This window comes from Danaus plexippus, assembly GCF_018135715.1.
Source record: "Danaus plexippus chromosome 13 unlocalized genomic scaffold, MEX_DaPlex mxdp_15, whole genome shotgun sequence".
Taxonomy (NCBI): domain Eukaryota; kingdom Metazoa; phylum Arthropoda; class Insecta; order Lepidoptera; family Nymphalidae; genus Danaus; species Danaus plexippus.
In genome coordinates, this window is record NW_026869849.1 from 2,770,758 (window position 1) to 2,795,021 (window position 24,264).

At 33.4% G+C, this 24,264-nt stretch overlaps 1 protein-coding gene and 1 long non-coding RNA gene across 4 annotated transcripts in view; one reads left to right on the plus strand and one right to left on the minus strand.

The window, feature by feature from the left end:
• The window catches only part of LOC116770245 (matrix metalloproteinase-2-like), a 104,977-nt gene that overhangs the window by 69,580 nt on the left and 11,133 nt on the right, over nucleotides 1–24,264 (plus strand). The window lies entirely within an intron of this gene.
• Nucleotides 5,728–6,345, minus strand: LOC133320179 (uncharacterized). Its single transcript, XR_009753621.1, has 2 exons — nucleotides 6,075–6,345; nucleotides 5,728–5,855 (listed from the first exon to the last, which is right to left on the minus strand). It is a non-coding gene; the product is annotated as an uncharacterized LOC133320179 (long non-coding RNA).

A 24,264-nucleotide genomic window follows, 5' to 3' on the forward strand; every position in this document is an offset into this window, starting at 1 on the left:
TAGAGACGATTTAACGTCTTTTGTGTGGATTTTCAGTAAGAACGGATTTCTGTGACACTTGAACCATTCCTGCGAAAGATCACGAAGCCATATTTCTTCGTTATATTATCTAATAGTTGTTGAAATGTTCAATATAAATAGCATTATCAATTTTAGTTATATGTAAAATATTGTTTTAGTTTATATATCAATTTTATTTTATTAATTATGTGAAATCTAAGAAATTTGAATATAATCACAGGAACTGAAAACGAGATCACGAAAATACATCAAATAAAATAAGAAAGAATAAACTTGTAGCGTAACAGTTGTTAAGAGTTTCAAGTACCCTCGGCGGAAGAAGTTATATCCTATATTGTACTCGAGATGTTCTCGTCGTTTGATATTTCCCTTTTCAGCACTGTTCTAGGTTACGGAATCGGAATCCCGATAAAAGTTTAATCAGAACTAACAAACATCAACCCACGACATTGAAGACGTGCGAATATCAGCTTCAATAAAAATCATATCAATCCTAACCAGTTAAAGTCAGAAACGGTTTATCACAGAAATATTGTGTGGTTACGATCATTCACAAGCTGACATCGCGAAAGCCAATTTACCAAAAGGGATCCATTCGTGGAACTTTTTTGCTCGGCGGTTGCAAACGAGCATAAGGAAATAAAACAAAAACAACTATCATCTACGTCAACTCTGTCGGCACACTATTTTATTGATTTCCTGCAGTACGGCTAAAAGTTCAGTTGTAATACACAACAAGAGAAAAATATACAAGAAATAAAAATAAAATATATATTATTAATGTGTCTGCTGTATCAAAGCTAAATAAATTGGATTAAATTTAAGATTAATGTTATATAAAAATAAAGACAATTCCCAATAAAAACCAACAAGAACGAGGTTATAAATGACGGCCCGCTTCGACGGACCTCCACCAGAGCGCTGCAGTTTAAAAATATCAGTTATTCCCTTATGACGTTAACTCTGTTCGTAGATCCATCTTAAACTATCGGATAATGCATAAAAAATATTACATTAGATTTGGTTAGATTTTTAAATTAAAATCACTACTATTATTTACATTCCTTAAATCTGATTCAAAACGATGCAAATATTATAAATCTATACCACATACATTTTTGCATTTATTTCATATTACCGTTGCATTGCGCTTAGCCGTGATTTATCATAGTATTTTCCGTTCTTTTCGCTTGTAGCAAAAAGTGTCGTAGATACAACTAACAACGTTATTGTATTCGAACTTTGAACCCGCCTATGATAAATGCGTTGCTGGGAGCAGACAACGGATGCTTACATGCAGCTTATCACGAAAACCGCTTATGCATAGAGAATTTATTTTGGAATGTAACTTAAAATCCGTTAAAAATTTACTCTCTTTGTACGCTTGAATGTTATCTATTTTAGCTTCATTGTGAGCTTTTATTTAAACGATAAAAGCAAAATATAAAATACAGGGACCCAACTTTATCGTTCACTGGAATTTTGTATATCATTAAACAGTCTAAAATATTTAAATATTCATAAAGAGAAGCTTTTTATGTCATCCAGCTCTTTTTCTTACGATTTGTTTGATTCTTTTGTAAAAACAATTCAAACAAGCGAGAAGTTAGTTCCCTTCGCTCATAGGGTGGAAGAATCTAATTAACTTTATTAATACTTAAATAAAACACATAATGTTGGACAACACTAGCGGACATGTTTGGTGTGCCTATTGACCCCACTCGAATGGCATGGACAAACATCCACCACGTATCCGAACGAAATTGCTCACGCACGTCGCCAGTGACGGTTTATGGCTAATCACAAACAATGTTAGTGACAGTAACTTTAAAAATGACTCGCATTTATTACAAAGGGAATACTAAACCGCAGACGGGAATCCTGATTCCTATTATTTTTGGATACAAAATCGGGCAGATGTATAAAAACTTTATCTTCATTGAGGAAAATATCGAGTAATAATTTATTTTTCCATAGTAAGCGTTTACGGGCGGTTTAAATAATTAAATTTTATATTAATTCATATAAATTTTAAAAGATTCAGATACGTTTAAAAATTTGTCAACTTTTTATTGTAGAGATTTAAGTAACGAGCTTATTTAATTTCAAGTGCTGATGATCCTTCAACTACATTTCGTTTTATTATTCAAACTGCTACGAACAATTATAATATATGTACATGAAATAACACAGAGTAGTCATACGAAAACCAAATTGTTTAAAAACTATTCGTAATTAATATTACTTTAGTCATATACATATGTATGTAGCTACATAGCTATGTAGCTCATATAACGTTTGGAACAGGAATTTTTTAATTATATACGTAGTTATTTTATTTATATTAACGAAATTATTTAACATATTAAAAACCGTTGCTATTGCACTTAACATAAAACTTAACTTATAACATTATACAGCACACATATTAAACCAAGAAAAAGTAATTACAGATTCCCCAAAATTGTTATTGTCCGACATAACGTGTTGATCTTCCCAATAAAAGTTGTATTGCACAGCAAATATTGAGTCCAGAGCAGAATGTTCCCGACTCATTTCATCAGTACTAAACCGCAATCGTCGTTCCTTATGGTCTCAATTGTCTTGTGAAAAAGGTTACGGAGCTGTTACTGAGTTCCCGACTTTCGCTTCGTCTAATGTAACAGAAGATCCGCGTTAAAAATGGCCGGACGTTCGATTGGCGGTCGCAAAGTCTAATGAGAAGTCTGTAGGTCTTCATTGTTCCAATTCTGCTTTATCACAGCGCACTTTATAGTGAAATATGAAAAAGATTTCACAACGAAACAATAGAGGATATACGAGAATGTTGATATAAAAGCACAAACGCACAACCCGGATTCTAATCCCGGGCGTGTCGGTGAAAGCACGCGCCATCAGACTAGCGAGCTCTGGATAATTTACAATTTGCGTTCTATTCTGAAAAGCTCAAAATTACTGCCTTATGAACTAATGACAGAGCATTCCATACAAACAGTAATCTACTATTGGAGATTTATACTTTGTATTACAACACTATCAACAATAGGTTGCAGCACGAATTAATCTGTGATGTCATCTCACATGCAACGTTGAATCTGGCAATTGAAATGTAAATATGGGCGAGCTGCGTTATGGAATTAATATTTTGATTGGATTAATCTATTAAAACAATATTCCGCTGCACAAAGCGCCACCGGCATACGGACATAGTCGGCTGCATTGCGCTCTGCCGATAGAAAAACCAGCCACACGGAATCTCGCATGTTTCAGAAATGGCAACATCGATAACACAGTCATAGAATTGTGATTTTTTGTTAATATCGATACGGTCCAGTGGATCTCGTCATCTACCGGTCAGACTTAATTTCGTTTTTATAACACCACAAACCCGAATGATCTGTTTACTAGCGGGTCAGTAATAAAAAAGGGCCGTGGTGGCCATTACAAGGCGAGTAGTCACGCCGCCCGACGTCGCCCCCTATCGGGTTACAAGTGAAATGGAGCGCAGGGGGCGGTAACAGATAACGACCAATATAGCCGATGGTAAATGTCAACCCAATTATATCAAGCACAAAAACTCCATCTGCCGCGAAATTCTTTTTCTCATTTTTAACCACGGAATTAAAGTTACAATCTCTAAATTTGCTTCAAATCAAAGTTCGCAAAATTCAAAACAAACTCTACAACCGATGAAATGTCATCATATCAGTTAAGGTACATATTTTATCATATCAAAGCTTTCATCATCTATCACTTTTCGACATGTTTACGGACCCTGTATTTATTGACTATCGCATTGAGCGATCGCATTCATTATTCTGATTATGGCAACACCATTGTACAATATCTGACTTACGACTTACTACATTTCCAGTTGCAGTTGTAGGCTGCAAGAAGTAAAATTATCCAAAGTTTTATATTTTATTGAGGCCTTAAATTATTTGAATCCGTCGGGAGTAAATCTAAGTCCGTGAATGCCAATAGGCCGTGTTTTGTCGCCTAACGCGTTGCCGCTGACATATCCATTATGGTGACATTTTCCCGCCCTTTTTCCTGTCACATTTGACAGGTTTAAAGCTACTCCTCGCTTGTTTTTGCTCTCGTACGCGATATTAATATCTATATTTTAAACAACTAAATTCAAGGGACATACATAAAGGCTTAGATTATAACTCTGTTAAAACGATACTGCTTCTTTTTAATATTACACATAAGTAATAAGAAAATAACAAACAATATAAGGCAAAAAAATGTCACGAAACTTTCACATATATTTTCAAAACCGACATTACACTGAAGCTTGATTCATTAAGCAATTAACGCCATCTATTGAGAGTAGCTTGTCTCAAACCGCAATTACTCAGGACCAGCCACACGATGAAGACGTCCAGTGTCGCATAAATACTTGCACAGATTTATAGAGCAATCTTCACATTGCCTTTTAAATAATGCCCTTCTTTTAACGGCATCTGATAATTTATTTCTTTGAATTCAGTCTTCTGCAATTTGTTACTTTAATGTGGATATTTTCGATGTCTAATAATGTTTACGTCTCTTTTCACAGGTAAGCGGACCGTACTATACACACGAAATATCAATCCCAAGTAAGATATTACTAATGGAATAAATTTATTATTTTCACTTAATATATGTACCTCAATAGGATGATGCTGAATATTTCCAACAATAAAAACGACATATAACATTTCATTGCGACATTTGAATACACATTAAATAAATGAAATAATCCAATTAAAATATTAGGCAAGTAAAATGATCCGACCATACGTATCTTGGAACTCAAAAGCAAGAATTTATCGGCAATGAACATTTTCGACGATCCGTGAAATTACAATTTCATCTACGTTGTTTCATATCTAAATTCATATTTCTCTTAAATTATACTTTTTTAAGTAAATTAAAAAAAAAATCTAACAGAACACCCGCCGTATTCAAAATAAATAAAACCTCTTTTCGTGATAAAATAAAAAAAAAGTAAAAAGTATTATCTATATAAAAATAAAGCGGTGCTCATCATTTAAAGTGCATATATTTTCACATGATAATTAAGATAACTGCAACAGGACAGCGTTGCATATATAGATGATAAAAACAGGCTAACTCTAACACATGTCGGTTTATCTCGGCGGATATGAGAAGCTTTTAATAGGTATGTAATGATATATTATCACATTTTTATCATCACCGCCCAGTTATAACTGGCCGCCCGGTCTGTGGGGCCGCTCTCTGCGTCCTACGTTCTCCCACTCACAATATTCCCATACACCGAACACATCGGTCGCTCTCACAATATTAATTGTACGATAAAACGCGCTCTTTATTATTACATACCGTTAGTTTTTATTTCATGTAACGCAATTGCATCTGATTTAAGGTTTATTTTTTTTTTAATTTTGATTTTACCAGTTTTGTGATCGATCGAAAATAGAAGCGCTTTATAATGGTGAGTTTTTCTCGTATAATTTTCTTGACATGTTAAAAGAAATTTATTCATCTAGGATTTAATTTAAATTTAAAAGACCCTCAATATGTCGAGTTGGTCGAACGTCTCACGCGCATTGTGAACCAATCAAAACCTATTATAGACCATTTGTAGATCCAGAACAAGCGACCAATAAAAGTACTCCAAAACATATAACGCATCTATTATCATTTAACCACTAATAATGTCGAATCAAACACGTATTTCTATTCTAAGTTTTTTACTGTATCGATTATATTTGTAACCATTTATATTGATTAAGCGGCTTCCCTCTCAAGATAAGATATTTTATCTCGTCCCGATCCGCCCCCAGTCACTGTCACTCCGATATCTGGAAAAAAAACTAGACAAAAATTATTAATCCCTGCACTTGACAGCATTGTAATTATAGCATTTTTTACAGACTAAAAATATATTATAATTTGGTCACACCCAAAATCGTCATATGCAAACTTTTTTGAAAAACAAATCGTTGTATACATGAACAAACGCTTACAATAAAGGACGGTATATAAACTTGTATAATCATTAAAGTTGTTAAAGCCATTACATTTGTTATCGTGAAGAAACCACTCGAAGCATTTATTTTATAAACAATCTCCTTTGTGCTAGTCCTAGGCACGTAACTAGATTAGTCACTAAGAATTATTAATCTATGACGTTATCGCAAATCCGTTTAGGAATTTACATTTGTTACCAACATTTGTATTGTCTTTGTTAAATAATTTTATTCCAATTTAAAATTATCGTTATATATTTAATTGTATCGTTAATATAAAAAAATATGTATTGTTTTTAAAATTCATTTGTTGCAATTTATATTTTATAGACGAGTTCGCAATGAGTGCGGATACAACTTATCACTATTTAGGAAGATATTAAATAATAACATAAGTTTTTGTGACTATAGAACATTTATTTTAATTGAAATATATGGAAACCAAATAGTTTTACTATCTTTATACTACACATATTTTCCTGCATTAAAAATTATGTATTTTTTAATAATTCTTACATATCAACAAATCTATATCTATAAAAAACACCGAAATTCATAAATATCAATAATCAATCACTATCATACGGAACAAAAACAATAAACGTCTATAGAATACTTTAACCAGACATAAGGTAGATAAGTAATCTGGCAACATTCATCTAATACATCAAACGAACACCTCAGAAGAACAACTGCCACAATAAGTTATGAAGAATGTCCCATCAATTAGATATGAAGGCAAACTCGCTAATTATCTGTAGTGGTCCCTAAAAACTCTATATCCCATTAGGGAAGTTACCTTCCCGAATCTCAATTACGCGTCACGTGATATTAGTCCCAAGGAAAAGGTAAACAAAGAAATAACACTGGCGTGTCACAAAGCCTTAAACGACCTCATCATCCAGCTTTGTTAGCTAACCTTGTTTAACCTATTTTTGTATAAAATATGCGAACGCTATTTATTCATGGTTTGTTTTCGCCAACACATATTGTTTTTTTATGAACAAGTATGCGGATAAATATCATTGCCGGATTATAGATTCAGAAATAGAATCACACGATCCGCATTCTCAAATAGAATTTGTATTTTTCGTATTATTATAGTACATATGGCAGCTTAAGTGAAATATCAGGAACACATTTAAATAATTTAACATTAAACCATTACGATACTAACGCTGCTTACAACTGAATCGTTTTTCAACTACGCGGCGAAAATCGCGATCGCACTTATACCGACAACTAAAAATGGTCGTTCAATTCAAGTACAGTGCATACAGATATCTTCTGGATACAAAAGCCAATAAGTTTTCACCTTTGTATTGCAAAACTTCATAGGCGTTCACTCACCGTCAGTATCATTTACGTATAGAGCTTAGTATAAATAAAAAAATATCTTCAGACTCGTAACGGACATCAATATGATCATATTCAATACTATCATTAACCCTACACTATATAAAATATTTAGAAGGTGTGCTCTGAGAAGGGAATATGATCCAAGCACAAATTGATTGAGAGCGACATTTGATATAAAATTGTGTTGTGATTGATGTGGAGCCCGCACTCGCTCGCTAAGTGCTGTACCGTTGTGTCGTTCAATATATGTCGCTAAGTATGACATATAATACATATACATATGTATACTACATACAATAGAACTGATACTAGGAAAATATTAATATCAATACCGTAACGTAGACTAAGAAAAACGCTTGTAATATTGACGTTCATAAATCTTAACTTCTAAATTGATCTAAATTTAATTGTATATCATACACATATATTTCATGATATCGTGTGACAATATAAGAATATTAGTTTTAAGTCTTAACGACTATGAAATCTTTGAAGCATGCTTTTTGTATTGACACAAACACAATATGTTCATGAATAAAAAAAAAAACAAAGTTCTTATTATATATATTTATATGACATTATTCTAACTTTTCATAGAATATTTTCATAAAAATTGAAGCATATATGTAAATCCCGGTGTATTCGTAACCGGCGACTTTCGCTTGAATAACACGAACTTATAGATTCCGCGAAAGGTGAAAAATTCGTACACTTAAATATTTGTAATGCTTTTGAACAGAAATGTAAAATTTACCAAAATATTATATATGAAAGTATATGTTGATAAAACGGGTTAAACATAAGTTGTGCTTGTTGTGATATTCAAAATTTTAAAAATCGACCTATTATATACAAAAAATATTTTAAATTCATATAACCACATCAAGTTTTTCATTTTCGTCATGTATTTCTTAATTTCCACCTTGTTTCTAAAGTATCTGCTAAAAAAGGTATATTTCCATATGTTTATATTTCCATATTGAAAGTAATTTATATCTAGATGTAGTATCTATGTAATGGTTATATGCATTTGAAATCTGTAATAAATACATATGACGGTGGCTTCGCTGCACACCCATCCATCACACTCTGGATTCATAACAGTCGTCTGTCTGCAAATGTCCCGTGGACGTTTATAACAGATGCGTTTGCTATACGTTTTCATACATATATATTATATAGGTGTTCCCAGCGCATTCGTGAACAGCCTCTATAATACCGAAACATAACCTAAATACATATATTTTAAGCTGAACATGAGGAGTTTTGTAAGTCTTATATATGTAATATATTGGTAATGACGGAATATAAGTATGTGTGTAGCTATATGCTTCCAACATTACGCGAGCCTCCATTAAACTGATCCTTCACCAGCCACGCCCTACAGAGGGCGATGACGTTATTCGAACACGATATATCGTCCTATAGGGTAATATTGTGTCGCAGACGTACTGATAGCTAGGATCTTTAAGCAAAAAATAAGGTCACCCGTTCACAAGCCGGCGATGGCTACAACTGACAGATGTTAGATAAATGTATTGTAAGTTAGATAAGGGGTTATACACACGCTAGTATAGTAACACGGACGTAATTATCGTATCGACGAACTTGTGCTGGATTCTGGGACAGTGGCCATTTCATTATTCAGAGGACAGCCAAACTTAGATTGAAGGCGGCGACGATGCCGCGTGCTTAAACTATCTCTCCGTTCACTTAGATGAAGATTTATAACAACTTTCCGTTGCATATAGAATGCTTTCTTATATAACGTTCCTAAAGTTAATTTATTAAAAATTTTAGAGAAATGATATTTAAAAAACTCACTTAAGGTAATAACTATAAATGTTCAACATGGACAATATATTTAAACTAAAAGTAACATATTATGTTTAAGTATAATATTATTTATTTTAAGATAAACGATCGTGAATGAGTTTATGTGGATGATAATATCAACTTGAATAAATATTTTGGTAACATATAATGAATTGAACGCAACGCTTATCTAAGGAATAAAAATAAATTAGAGGAAACAGCAAGTATGACAAGCGATAAGACGTAAAGCGGGAAAATAAATATTAATTTTAGCAAATATTTCAATTGATACCGGACGTACGAGATGACACATTTGAAACAATATCCTCTATAATATAACGCTATCATGGGAAGCCTTATCACGTCGGAAGTGTGGGCGGCTTCCGTCGGCGCGTGCGCAGGCCATCCAACACCTGCCGCAGAGTATCATGTGACTTGATACAGGATACGCTGTAAAAAACACACAGCCTGACTGCAATTGACACCATGTCGTTCAATATCTTAATAACACCCTACCAGGCTATAGTATTTCTTTGTAATTGCTCATTCTAGTAATTTTTTTTTTCATATTTCTTTGTTAACTAGAAATAGTCAGAGTCAAAAACATACACATAACAAATTATTAAAGTAAAAGATAAACTGTATAACACAAACGGTGAAACCTAACAATTTCTTTAATTACCAAATCACGAGAAAATTCGCACCCTCAAACCCTCCACATCACAATAAGGAAATGGAAGAAGCCTATGAAAAAGCAAATTAAGTTAATTGTGATGTAAACGAGGGTAGGCAGGCTGTAGTTGGAATTGGAAACAGAACGTGGTGTTGCCAGCCGCACCCTTTCTACTAGTTGAGCGTACTATAAAAATTTATTTATCGCATCAAGTTCCGAGCAATATTGTCAGTTTTACGAGTATTTCATTAGTAGAGCAAGTGGTCCAATTAATTTCAGGCTCTTAAAATATAATAAAATAGCTATTCTTACATCAATAACAAACCTATTACTGCTAAATTAATTCCATCATGACGTTCTACGTAATACATATGAACTAAAGGCTTTGAATATAGGACTAATTCTTTATTAAATTCTCCGCTAGGAGAAAGAGTACAACATATTTTTTTTCAATTGTAAAAGTGCCTTAAACCTTCTGTTTGTGTTACGGTTGTGTTATTATAAGATGTTCGTATATTTAACTTAAAAAGAAGATATAATATAAAGTTTATTATAAGTTTACTTTCTGAAGACATCGTTACATGTTAAGGTGAAAGCTATTATTTTTGATGGTAATTTATACATATAAATGTATATATATTGTTTATTGTGTTTTGTACTAGTGAAACAGCGGCGAGTAAGACGTCGAATCGATTTACAAGCTATGTTTTACATCGTTCTATTTTTAACGGCACACCGGTCGGCCGATAACGTTGCCACAGATTTATGCAACCGTTTTAGCCTAAATTGAAAACAAGTTAGAAATAACTGCTCTCTTCGTTATGTTTAAACAAACTAGGCAACAGAAGCTACATTTGATTTTTAACCGCGATATTGTAATATTAACAGTAAATGATTGATGAAATATATAATACTTAATATTTATTGCTTGAATAAAACAAGGAAGAAGAAAGGATAAATGAATAAATTAAAGAAGATGAAGAAGGAAGAGCTCAGTGCCAGTGACTCACTCAACCTGGGTGTGATGTGTGCACTCTGTGCTCGGCCCATCACAACCTCCTTGAGTGAGCGACTGTGGCTGAGGTTTGACGACATGAAGATTACAAACTATATTATATAATATTAATAAATACATACTAAACATTTACATCTAACTTATCCAATACTATAATCAAGAGTAATCGAATCTAGAGTATCAAATAAGAGATAAAAATATAATATTGAGTTAAGAACTGCGATCGAATATAAAAAAAAACTCAAACAGATCAATTTGAGGCTACAACATATGTACAGTGATAAGGAAATAAATACGGAAGGAACCAATACATCAGGTTTCATTAAGTTACCATTTATATGGAGAGTTTTAATCCTATCAGTCAAACGAAGTGATAAATTATAATATGGTATGGTCTTGTCGAGAATCATTTACAATAAAGCTCAGTTAGCTATAGTTTACGCGAGGAAATTTTGATGGAAAAACTATTAGGTGAGCTGTAAAAATAGCTCGAGGAACGAACAGAAAGCAGACGAGAATCTTCTCTGTGATTTATACGATATTGGCTACTAATTTAGTGGCTTACGATCCACTGTACTGTTACTCATACAGCATTATAGTTAAGAAACACGTTACTATTGTGATGTAAGTTTTCATTGCTCTACGTTGTTATTATAAACATATATAATAAATAGTTAATATATCAAGGTTTTTAGATAATGTATTTGTGTGTCTTTCACTCGAAATATGTGAATTTTAATAATAAATTTTTATAAGAATTTATAATGTGAAATTAATCTTACACGTGATGCCACGATCAAATCAATTCAGTTATTGAATGAAGATATTGTTAAAATAAACCTTTCTAAGTAACACAAATACCAAATCACGGTCTCGTTAAAAATATCTAATATTCTTTATTACGGCCCAACAATATAATATGTGTTTATTTAAAACTTAACTTGATAAACATATGTATGTCAATTCATAGCACACGCCACACATTGTTAGTTTCAAAATGTATCCGAGCTGCGAAAACATCCGACGAAGATAGTCTTCCGTTCAATCTCACCTTAAACAGGAAATTAAACATCTTATACAATAGTTCATAATATTATTTACATGTATTGTTCCTGTTTAAATATATGATGACTAACAGACATAAGCATTTGTCTTAGTGTTATAAATAACTTAGTGTTAATATAGCTTTGAGGTCTATAATTTGTAGACTAAAGCTTGTGCCCGATTTCGGTTACAGCACCAAAAATAAGCCAAGTTTTATCCAAAGACACTATTTATCTTTATAACAAATAACATCCAAATCGATTTTGACTAAAACATACAGATAAAGAAAAAGATATTCCCGAATTTACAATACTTATATAAATTCTTTGAATGAAGCATATCTGAACTAGACAAAGCTGTAGGAAATGACTAGTGTCATAATAAAGTAGGTTCTCCACCTATATTAATATTTCATCCTGGTACATTAAGTATAATGTCAACCTATGTGCAATGATTTTGAGGTTAAGAAGGCAGTACTTAATTCTTTACATATGTATATATAAATATAGTAAATATATGTATTTCGAGCTTAAATGGAAGCTTATATTTTTCCTGCCCGTTTCATAATCAGAGCAACAGAAAAAGTAAAGCTGTAAAAGCCTCGTATAAAATAAAATCATGAATATAACAACTATAATACTGGAAAATTATATCATGAAAGGTCAGAGATTACCAAAACACCGCATTAGACGAGATTATGAAATAAATAATGTTATTACCACAGACCGCATCCGACACACAAATTGTGTTATAATAAAGCAGTCCTTATTATTATTATAATAGGGACTATAATGTTTGAATAACATAGTTAATTACCAAATGCACGACGGTTAAGTCGGCATTATCTCCGTGTTACACCTGGTCGCATTGATTTGTATTTGCAATGCATTTCACAGTCAGTCAACGTCTCACTATGTTGATTGTCTTCGTGACACAACATTAGACTAAATGTATTTAGTTAGTGGATTATTTCACTTGATTGTCTCTTACACGTAAATAGTTATACAGATACGTGTTTAAACAAAACCTTTCGTATTATAGTTTACAGTATACACAAGATCTGAGACTGTCATAATCTGGGTATTGCTTAAGTTCCCAGGCTGTCTCAAGACTACTAGATATGTTGTGCCTACGAACAGCTCAGCTTATACTACGAATTGGCAACTAGTATATTCGTAGCAAGTGCCAACAGGCCTACGCAGCTTAACAGATAACACTTCGCGTGCTACGACGTAGCTGTCAGCTTTAACAGACCAGTGCTTAGCCAAAAAAACTCAATTGTATTTTTATTTCTGATATATACGTATGATATTACTTCAAACAAACTTACAATAGTAATGAATTGTATCGTTGTGAATATTGAAAAATATAAATTAAAGAATTTCGTTTCGAATAGTTCACTAACAACAGTCCGTTGCTATAGTCCGGTTATGACAGTATAACAGTAATTTGGCAGCGTGACATTGTGTCCGTGGCAAAACAGATATTGTCCGCCGACGTGTGTGTTACTGGAATTGTTTTATTATCTGTGCCGATGTCCCTATATTAGTTACAGTCCGTCCAATTTGAATACAAGCGACGGATTTAGATACATTATGTATTTTATTTATAAAATAAAACTATTCTATGAATTTTATATAGAATGAGGAATTATAAAAGGGGTTTAATAATTTATTTATTTCATAAAATTTAATTTTTTTTATATAAAAGAAATATGTTTTCTCAAGCGTTGAACACAATTATTAATTTTTATTTGTGTATTTATTATTTTGTTATATTGTTTAAAATATTCAGAGATCGTAAAATCTAAATACGTAAAAAATACGTTCACGTAATTTAATTCAAAAATAACACTATATAGATGTGAAATAACTGACTATTATTTTGGAAATATATTTATATCTTATATTAGAAAGTATTCAGAGAATTCTAACAAAGGCAGAACATTCTGTGAGATACAAAATAACGACTACATGCAACAACTGTGATATCATATTTGTTGTTTTGTAATAAAGTTTAATGGAACTTGGAATTAATTTTCAATTTTAATAAAAATTTCGATCTTTAGCGGCAATCTATCATCAAGGTGACTGTCTGACTGTTTAAAGGTATGTCATGATAGCCAGTTTTTAATTGAGTTTTTTACCAGATATAAAAATATAGTTATGATGTGAGATTGTTGGGGACTAAATAAGATAATTTTAACTAGAATCGCTCGTTTTAAAGATGTGATAAATAGTGATTTATTTTAAAATACATATCATAGTATAGAAAAAAATATTCTTCTGACTTAGATGATATGTCTGATTGGGGGTAATAGTAAAAATTAAAAAGGCATTATAACATTTTTAATCAAATCAGTTTACGTATTTCCAAGTCCAAAAAAAATATATTTACAAATTATAATTTTTCATTGTTCTTAAGCCCAACTCTTACCGTCATCCTATAGTTGGCTAAGTGGCTATAAATAAATAAATATTTAAAAAAATAATAATATAAAACTATTCAATACCCTCTATTCGCATAGTAAATAAAAACGTATATACTATAGTTGATAAACCGAACACTTCAAGGCACTTGATTAAATTGTAACTGGTATATATCGAACTTCTTGATAAAAACTCCAATAGTTTTTGTTTAACCGATGGTAAGCACAGACAAAATTTCATCGTAGAACTCCGACTTAACTCCCAGTTCAATATATCTTATGTCATCGATACCCGCCATTATTTAACCGTGGTTCGTCAAATTTAAGTTAGTCACGCGACGCTATTGGTTCGCAATTAATCAAGTTCAGCGTCAGGTGAAGTCTCAGTGATAAGAGTTGTTGTTAATTGTTAAACTTCAGATATCACTCTTACTTTTGTTGCAATTATATTTGTAACTAGTAAGTCTGTTTGACGATCAAACTTGTACACTAATTAATGAGAATATCCTATTATTTACATCAAACACCGTGAGCGAGTGAGGTGTTTTCAGCGAGAACTATAAAATCGCCTCAACGTACAAATCTACTCTCCAGATTAAACAAAAAGGGCGTGAAGATGTGAATTCAGTATCGGAGGGAAACTAAGAGCAATTTCAACGAGATATATCTCCTGCTAGGTGTTTGGTTTACTGCGAACATCTGCACGGGTTGAGTTGTTTACCATGCAGTGGTCTCAAGACAATTTATTTGAAAGGTGTCGTGCAATCCACTCCTTTACACAACACAAATAAACCCGTATAAATCACTTCACCTCAGCAGGATATGAAGTTCGAGACGATTGGTTTGATATAAACCTGATTCCGTGCATAAAAACATCTCGCAAATGATTCGTATAGTAAACGTTAATATTGTTCGCTTTCTCAATTAACAGATATGAGAATATAAAATCATATAATGATAATCATACAGTCATCACAGCGTTTACTCGTTGAATATTTTTATATAATCATTTAATGAAAATATCTTTACGAACAGAGGTAATACTATAAACGGGTTGATTGATATATTAATATTCTATTAATATCAAAGTTTTAGTTAAAAAGTAGGTTACATATATATTCTTAAAATTAATTTTAAATATTAAAAAAATATATTTCTTTGAGAAACAACTATGAAGCAAGCAAATAGACGTCTCGTGATCACGGTTACTGCGAGGTAGTTGACATGTCAGGTAAAATGTATTCTTGTGTCAAAGTAAATAAAAAAAATTTAAATTCCTATGTAGGTTTTCAGGAATCATTGTAAAGTGTGATTCAGACGGTTATCCTTGATGACTGAACGAGTGTCCCTGTTATTACAAACGGTGCAATCTCGATCTCGTTAGCAACAGCGACGGTGAGAACACGCTGAAATAGAAAACGCCGGTGATTAATTGCCAATTACTCGGACTGCAGAGTAATCCACGCGCCCGATGATCGCTCTGTTCATTACCACACTTTTTATGGAAAACATAACCTTCCTGTTTCAAAGGACATTATTTTATAACGTTCGATTAATCACTACTACAAATAATACAAAACGAAACATAAATAAATTGTGTCAAAAATAAAAAAAATAAAATTTAAAACGTATTAAAATATCACTGACATAAAAGTAACAAAAAAAATATCAATTACATATCCCGGGCATTCCCGTTTACGTAGTAATCCATTCTAAAACTCAAGGAAACCTTATGAATGCTAATGCGGCTTAAGCAAGTACATGAAAATAAGCTTAATATTATTTTCTAAACCGGTGGAAATGGAACAGAATTTCAGTAAAAAATTACGTTGGCTTATAGTTAATGATTTCAAGAGAGGAACACATCAAGGAGGCACTGAATCGGATAAATTGAAGACGGTGACCACTCAAACGGCCGCTCTGGGAGTAACAAAAGTAATAAATGTATATTGCAGTACACACGTTTCCTACATTCTCCATATGACAACATTTTCCATTAAGATAGTGGTGATATCAACGGAACTAAATCTTTTGGATATATCTGTAACGGAACCCGGGAATAGTGTTATGGCCCCGATGCAAAATTGTAATTTGCCATCACATAATCCAATATTTAGCATGGTGTAATTGAATATTTTTCCAATTTGTCGCGAGTAATGGGGCAAGATTGACTCGAGGGTCCCAGTGGGCCCCGAGCCCCGGGCCCCTCGGCGCAGGACACGCGCGACATTTCATCTTTACGCATAATTTTACGTTTTCAATTAAATTTCCGTTCGGAAACGTTATTTCAGTTACGTCTTAATAACTCGATACATTTGATGAACATTATAGAATAACCCTCGGCTATAATTATGGTTATATTTGCATAGCAATCGTGAATCGAATGATATTGTTATAATGGAAATAAAATCGAAAATTTTATAACAATAAAAAATATTTAAATAAAAGCTGAAATATTCACGTTCACTGTAGAATATTTTGAATATTTTCATTTTACTTGTGACATTAACTAGATATATGAGAGACGTTTATTATAATATTGTACATGTTATATTAATATCGCCTCACACAAGATGTATGTCTGTTAGTACCCACAGCATTGCGTAGCCATATATCATGAAGGCGTGGATGCATGTCATGTCCCCGCACCAATATGCCTGGATTACCCTGAATTCACTCCCACATACCCTATGCCTGTCACGCGCTCTGTTCTGAGTCGCCGACAAAAAGACCTCATCTTTCACCATCCGATTTCCTTCGAAATGGCTTATAATATTTGTTATAATACTCAATCATAATAATTCCCATCATTTATTTCATATTCTATATCATCACTTATCGGTATTAACATAAAAATATACTATTAGCTGTAATAATATGAATTTTTATAGCCCATAGCTACAGGGAGCGTCTACCTAGCTCGCTTATATTTTACTCTATTGCATTTTGACGTGGCAACGATGGAGACGTCTACGTGACACCGACTCATTCCAGTGGCGTTCAACATTCGCATACTAATATTGCTTGCGAGCGATTCCATGTAATTCCAGTTATTCCACCGCCGAATAAGCGTCGACCAGCATCTTGAATATGTTACAGCAACACTGAGCCTAAGCCAGAAATACCTTCACGGAATTGATCGCTTCTCTATTTCCAAACCAATCTTCGTCGAAGATACAATCGGATTGTCTTAAATGGATCGCAACAATAGTAAACCTAAAAAGCAAAGTGCCAAATAAATTTTATGTTCGGAGAATGCGATTTCTGAAGCTTTTCTGTTTAATTCTTAACTGTAATAAGTTCAGAAGATTTGCCATCGTCAGTAATTACAATGTTAATAAATGATGAATCGTAACAAAAATAATAATTGTCATTCTGCCTTTTAACCGGCGGTGAGTTTAAGGCTAAACAAACTCTGCTTATCGTGCAGCATAAATTGGCAGCACGTCGTAAGGCGGACCGCACTCTGCGTGCCACTCCGGTTTTATCAGCGTACTCTCGTAAAACAGCGGCCGCTGTTATTGCGGGTTGGTTGCGACATTTTTCGAGACTTTTTTCATATCGCGAGCGTACCGTGCTTTGACGTTATTAACGTTACAACCGAACGTTGACCGAGTTGTTCAGTTCGATAAACATTCGATGCGTCCGGCATTTGAATCTGAAAAACTGCCTTGAGCTAGCGTAATTAGAGGCCGATCGTAAAACGGAAGGCTTGCCCGGATGCATTCCATCTGATAATGAGTGTAACTGGCTCGTTTCCAGCCGCCGCTCATATTAGGCGGCTCCGCACCGCTATCGTTACGACTTTTACACTTTTACGAGTTGTTTAGTTTACGGAGCCGGCTGTGTGCGAACGCGTCCGCTGCCAAATGCCAGTTCGCGGCTCACCGCTCGTCCACTCACTAAATATGCAGTCCGCGCCGCTGATTCCAAATGAGATGTACGCTTTAACCGCCCTCGCAGTTCTATAGAAGGATACGCACTCTCCACACCTACCGAATATACAGTCAATTTACGTTTCATTGTTATTAATTCTCACATTCAAGCTCTGTCATACGGTAATTGGACCAGGGTTTTTTTTGGTATGACTTTTTCATACCACAATGTCAATGACGAAACGTAATAAATAAACCTAACATACCAACCTAACTAAAACCAGAATCTAAGAATATTCAGAAATAAACGAGCTAAAGTCAAAATATTGACTGGATAAAAGTAACTGTCTTATAAAGTTTAATATTACACTTGATGGTTTATTAAAAAATAGTACAAAGTTTGAATAGCAACAAAGCTTTTAAAATGAAAATCTATCAAGCGTCGTCTCCTCTCACAACTACGCCTTCATCCGTTTACAATAACAGTCGAACCCTATTGCCGATGATATCAATTTTGTTCAATGGTTCTTAATTAACATTTCTTTTCTTTCCTTTCCAGGTGAGTGAGTCTGGGAATACAAGCCGATGCTTTGTGCCGCGCTCGTGGCGGCCGACTCCAGACAAAAAAGAATATAGCAATGCATTCAGTTCTAACGCAGAAGAAAAATATAATCTACACTTTTGTAGACGCAAATGAGTTTCGCTTTGTAACCTGTGACTTAATTTAAATAACTCAACACAGGCATCTGACGGTCTTTGGGTATATGCTAAAATTTAAGTGCCCCTAAAACAATGTTTTCGGACTTTAACTTCCGCACCTTTCTACTAAATTTTTATCATTCGCGTAGATATTTTTTAATTGCGTTATTTTGCTAGCTTTTTCAGTTCCGCTTTAATTTCAGATTTTGATATTTCAATCCTTGAATATACTTACAATAAAAATATGCACTTCAAATTAATGACGGCAAATAACATATTGTTTTTATAATTTAATTTGCGTACAGTGAATTCTAACAATTAATTTATTGTTCGACTTTGGTTAACAAATCGCATAAGATATAACAAAACAGATAACATTTCTTATATGCGATTATAGACAATATAATGAGGAAATGTTAGTTTAATAGTCAGTATACAGCAACAATATTTATTTCATAAGATGGACTCGAATTGGAAGCAAAATTACATTAACATTGATAATGTTCTGGATTTTCATTTACTTTTCTTGGTAAAAGTAAAGTCAAATAATATTCCTCAATTACGAATTTGAATAATAACTAAGTATTCAAAGTAATACAAAAGTATTTTATACTAGAACGTGTTTAAATTAAATTTATGTGCGGTACAACATGTACTACAGAATAAAATATATGTTACATAACACAGTACCTCGACCCCAGTATCGGCGACCTTCGAAATTGACCCTGCAGTTGGTACGTTCACCTCACCACACCTAGTTACAAAATATTACTTTTCATACTAAAAAGTTCTCGTAAAACATAATATGCTTATTAAAATAAACCTTAAAATAACTTAACAAAGAATAAATATGTTAACGTAGCTTTTATTGTATATTTACATGTAGATTATTTTCTTAATCTATTATAATTTTAGCATGTTTCCATTCAGAACTCTACTAGAGTTGAGATACAAGTGATCCCTCGGTGCAGCGCCCTCCAGGGCATGGCTGCGCTCGACTAGAGATAATACTCTAGGTAACACCCAAGCTTAGAAAAGACTGTAATTCTAAAAACAAGATCACCGTCCAGCTAAAAATGATAATATGAAAGTTCAGATTTTCAATGTTCAGAAAATCAAACTTGATATCTAACAAAGATATTCATGGAAAATAGTTTTAGTCAATATTCTTCATATAAAATTAACAATTTTATATCGAATACGATGTTCTTAGAAATATATGAAGTGTTTTACAGAAAATAAAATTTAAATCAACAATATATAAGGGATACGTACGAACAAATCGAGCACAATGACCCGCGAGGATCATTGTCCACTTTAAAAACAGATTCAACTTCAGCAATCTTCGATATTTTAATATTTAGAAAGTTTCCTAGCGTTGAAACTTGAATTTGAATCGCATTTAAAATGTCTGTTATTAAAGTTCTTGTATAATGTCCACCCCCTGACACTAAGTTATGACAATGTTAGCTATGTGAGCCATTAACGGCTAGTATCGCTTCCACTTTCTTTCACAGTCTTTACTTTTTATAATTTACTTTCGCTTCTATTCTTATTTAAGATCACCTTAAAGATTTCCATTCCACGTTCGATTACAAATTGGAAGTGTTGGAAAAATGTCACTGATATAAGACTTAAAGTTCTCAAGTCGGTGTCTGACAACTGCTGCCAATCCTCGGAAGTTATAAATTTGCGTAAACTTGTTTGACTTTCGAATTTCCGATGTTTGTCCGGACGTGCGGGTCCATTTAGCCCCAAACCGCTAACTTCTCTGCAGGCGCCGATAACTAAGATTCTGTAACTTCTATGTAACTTGTTTATCACATACCGTGTGTATCAGAAAGCCGAGGGCTCGTTTACATATGAGAATATAATCGTAATTATATAAATATTGTTTAATCGGTTAATAATAAAGGACAATGTTACGAGTTATGACAGATACAGGAAGTATTAAATCGAAAATTCTTACCGAATATATAAAATAAAATTGGAAAATATTCATAAAGGGAATTAATAAATATCTCTTTGAAGTCACGGTTTCGTTTTGAATGTGTATCTCACCTGCTTAATACGCAGATGTACACAGATCGACACGGATTATTTTTACCTTCTTTCATGACGATGTAATAAAATTCAGCTTAAAAAGTATATAGTGTTGCCACAATCGTCGCTTTAATCTCCGCATTTAAGCGGAGTCATATTTAGCCAACATGAAACATATTCATAGAAATTGGGATTAAAATTTTCGTAAATGTGACATAAATATTTGATTGGAATGTAATTGAACATAACCATTAAGCCGTATATATAAGTAATCTCATAAAACATTAGCAGATCGAGCGGACGGCGACGTCTCATTTTAAATGTATCAAGAGTTTAGCCGGGAGTAGCTCCTGCACTCTGGCCGTCTGAAAACAATCCCAACTGCTTTAATCACTTATTTACGCCCCGGGTCCACTCCGCCAGAGTATTTCTAATGAACGCTGAGAATTCCGAGCATTCCTAATGAACCGTGGGAATCTCGATTCTAATGAAGCGACTCGGGGGTGACAACTTTTCGATGGTTCCGTTAAATCTTATTGCGCGTTTAGGTCTCGCATTGTTGGCGTGCATCACGAGGGAAGTAATCCCATCGGGTTCCGCCGGATATATCTCCCAGCGCGGATCTACAACTAATCGGTACGTCATTTCCTATATCGACCGACGCGACGCCGTTTTGAATACTTAATATTCCTCTCATTGTTTATCCATTTTCCCGCAGCATCCCGTACAAGTTTATATCGCGCTCTAAACTTTTATATGTGTTATTTCTTTTTATTATTATTTTAATATTTAAACATGACGCTCCGGCTGTCGACGATACTTTAAACATCAAGTAACCATTCTTCCGTATATTGTATGAGTGAGTCTGACTTCTTTTGTCCTTAAACTTCAATTGGCACTTTAAAAATTCAAGACAAACGCTTTTAACTCGTCTCGGTGAGGGTGTAGTAAAAATAACGGGAGACCCTACGAGCTCCGAGGTACATCGTCTACCGGTGAAATATCTAGAGACGTTGACTTAGCTGATGGGGTTATTGGATAGATAAACTATAAACTAAAGTCTGCTCTCAGAAGACTTTAAGATATCACCTCGTCGCAAATAAAATAGAAAATCTCTGAAAGTAACCGTTCGGTTTTCTAAGTCACTAAAATTAGATCCGAGATTAAAGTTTACCGGTCTGTAGTCACCGATGCTCAGTCAAACACTTGTTAACTTTTCATCTTAACAGCTGAATAGTAATAAAGGTTCATCGATCACAGAACTTTTTCAATAAAATGCAATTCAACATGAGTGCAGAGTAATATTAAGCCGTTGGGACCATAAAAACTTTCATACTTTTATGTTTTTAGGTTCTCGAATATATTTCTGTTCCCTTATGACATTTCCTTGATAAAATCAAGTCAACTCTTAGTTTAGTCTGTGACAAAAACTCGGATAGTTTAACACTTCGGAATTATTGTATAATAATCACACTAAATATTATATTTTTCTTTTAAAATTTAATATATATGCATAGTAATTTAATAGAAAATAATAAAACAAATATATTAAACCTTGATAGTATCAAAGGAATAAATTTACAGCAGTAAAATAACTAAAATAAGAAATAACTGCCGTCACACGCCGCGCTCCTACCAACCGTCTCGGGTTTCCAATTATATCTCTTTTAGTTCAGCCAACTCATATAAAAGTTTTAACCCGTGTCCTTAACTAGATCCCACGATGCTTCATATAAGGCTATAATCATTTGAAACTAATCCATAACTACTCCATCGTAGATTAACGCTTCAGCTGATATTATGAAGAAAGATAATAGCGAGCGACTTGTACCTAGTTTATTGACTTTACTATAAAGATCGTTTCCTTCTCAAACTGAACAAATATATACTTATAAATTCCATTAACGTCTGCCTTAAGTAACAATACGTCTAAACTTTTTCGATCGTAAATATATATTTTTCAAATTAATAACATTTTCATGAACTTATAAAACAATTTCATTAACAACGAATATCTATAGTCTGATACGCTGGTAATGTTACGCAAATTTATGTAAATAACATGAAATCAGATGCAAACCGGAACCGAATCCGGAACACGGTTATGAATATCAAAAGTGCTATGTAGGTGCAATCACGTCACTGAAAAATCATTTCAATTTGGCAGCAGAAGTCGGGTGGAAAATGGGTGTACGGCGCGAGCAGCGGTAATACGCTATTACGATCGTAACAATGTTACTGCCGACTTAATTCTACCCCAGGCTGTTCGGCCAGATTCGCTAATTTCTCCTATGTGCGACGAAGAGCATCGATACTCGATTCGAATGAATCGTGCCTCAGGTGACATCCGATTAGGACTGTTAAAAGTGTTTCAGGTTTTAAAATTAACTCCATATCAATGGAATTCTATAAGTAATATTTATACCATAATAAGTTTAAGAGAATTATAAATTGTCTTTTTCTATTTACTAATATATATATATATTGTTTGAAGCTGATATGGTATATAAATTTTATTATAGCAATAGAAAATAATTTGGTACGATTTTTTTGATTTGCTTATTTATTCGTGGTTCGATATCTTGTGTACATATATATGTCATAGTTATAATATTTATATTGTTAATGATTTATATAGGTATATAGTGACATAGCACAACACAGAGTATTGTCTTAAACATTGTTGCTGAAAGGCTCTGAATACAAGCAAATCCCCGAGGACCTTAATGGTTTCTATGCGTGTATAGTGTTCTTGGTCACATCACATTCAAAGGCGCTATTAGCAAGGCACACTGATAGACCTAAATCGGGTTTAGCCGACCGCTACTGCCACTTATGAATACCATCGTCGGGAATTGATTTGTTCAATGTTAGGTATTCAAATTAACATTTTGGTTTTGTAACAAAATTCACTTATAGTGAAAGCTTTTAAAAATTCTAGATAGAAGTATTTTCGTGATCACGTAATAGGAATTTATAACAAATAAACTCACAGATTTACTAAGAAATTTTCTGAGAGATTGAAAATAATTTTAAATCGAAATCACCGCTTTCCGTGTCGGTATTTCCTTATTGAGAGAATGGCTTCAAATCCCTCACCTTCAAAGAAACGAGGAGATAGACTGCCATTGAAGTCCCGAGCGAACATCAATGCCTATTGCCACGTCGCTTATCTACAATATACGGCGTGAGAAAGGCGTCGTGGGAGAAGATCTCGCTTAAAGGAGAAAATTATGCAGCCGACTGAACAATTATAGCTAAGTCAAATCGTTTCAACGCCAACAATATGT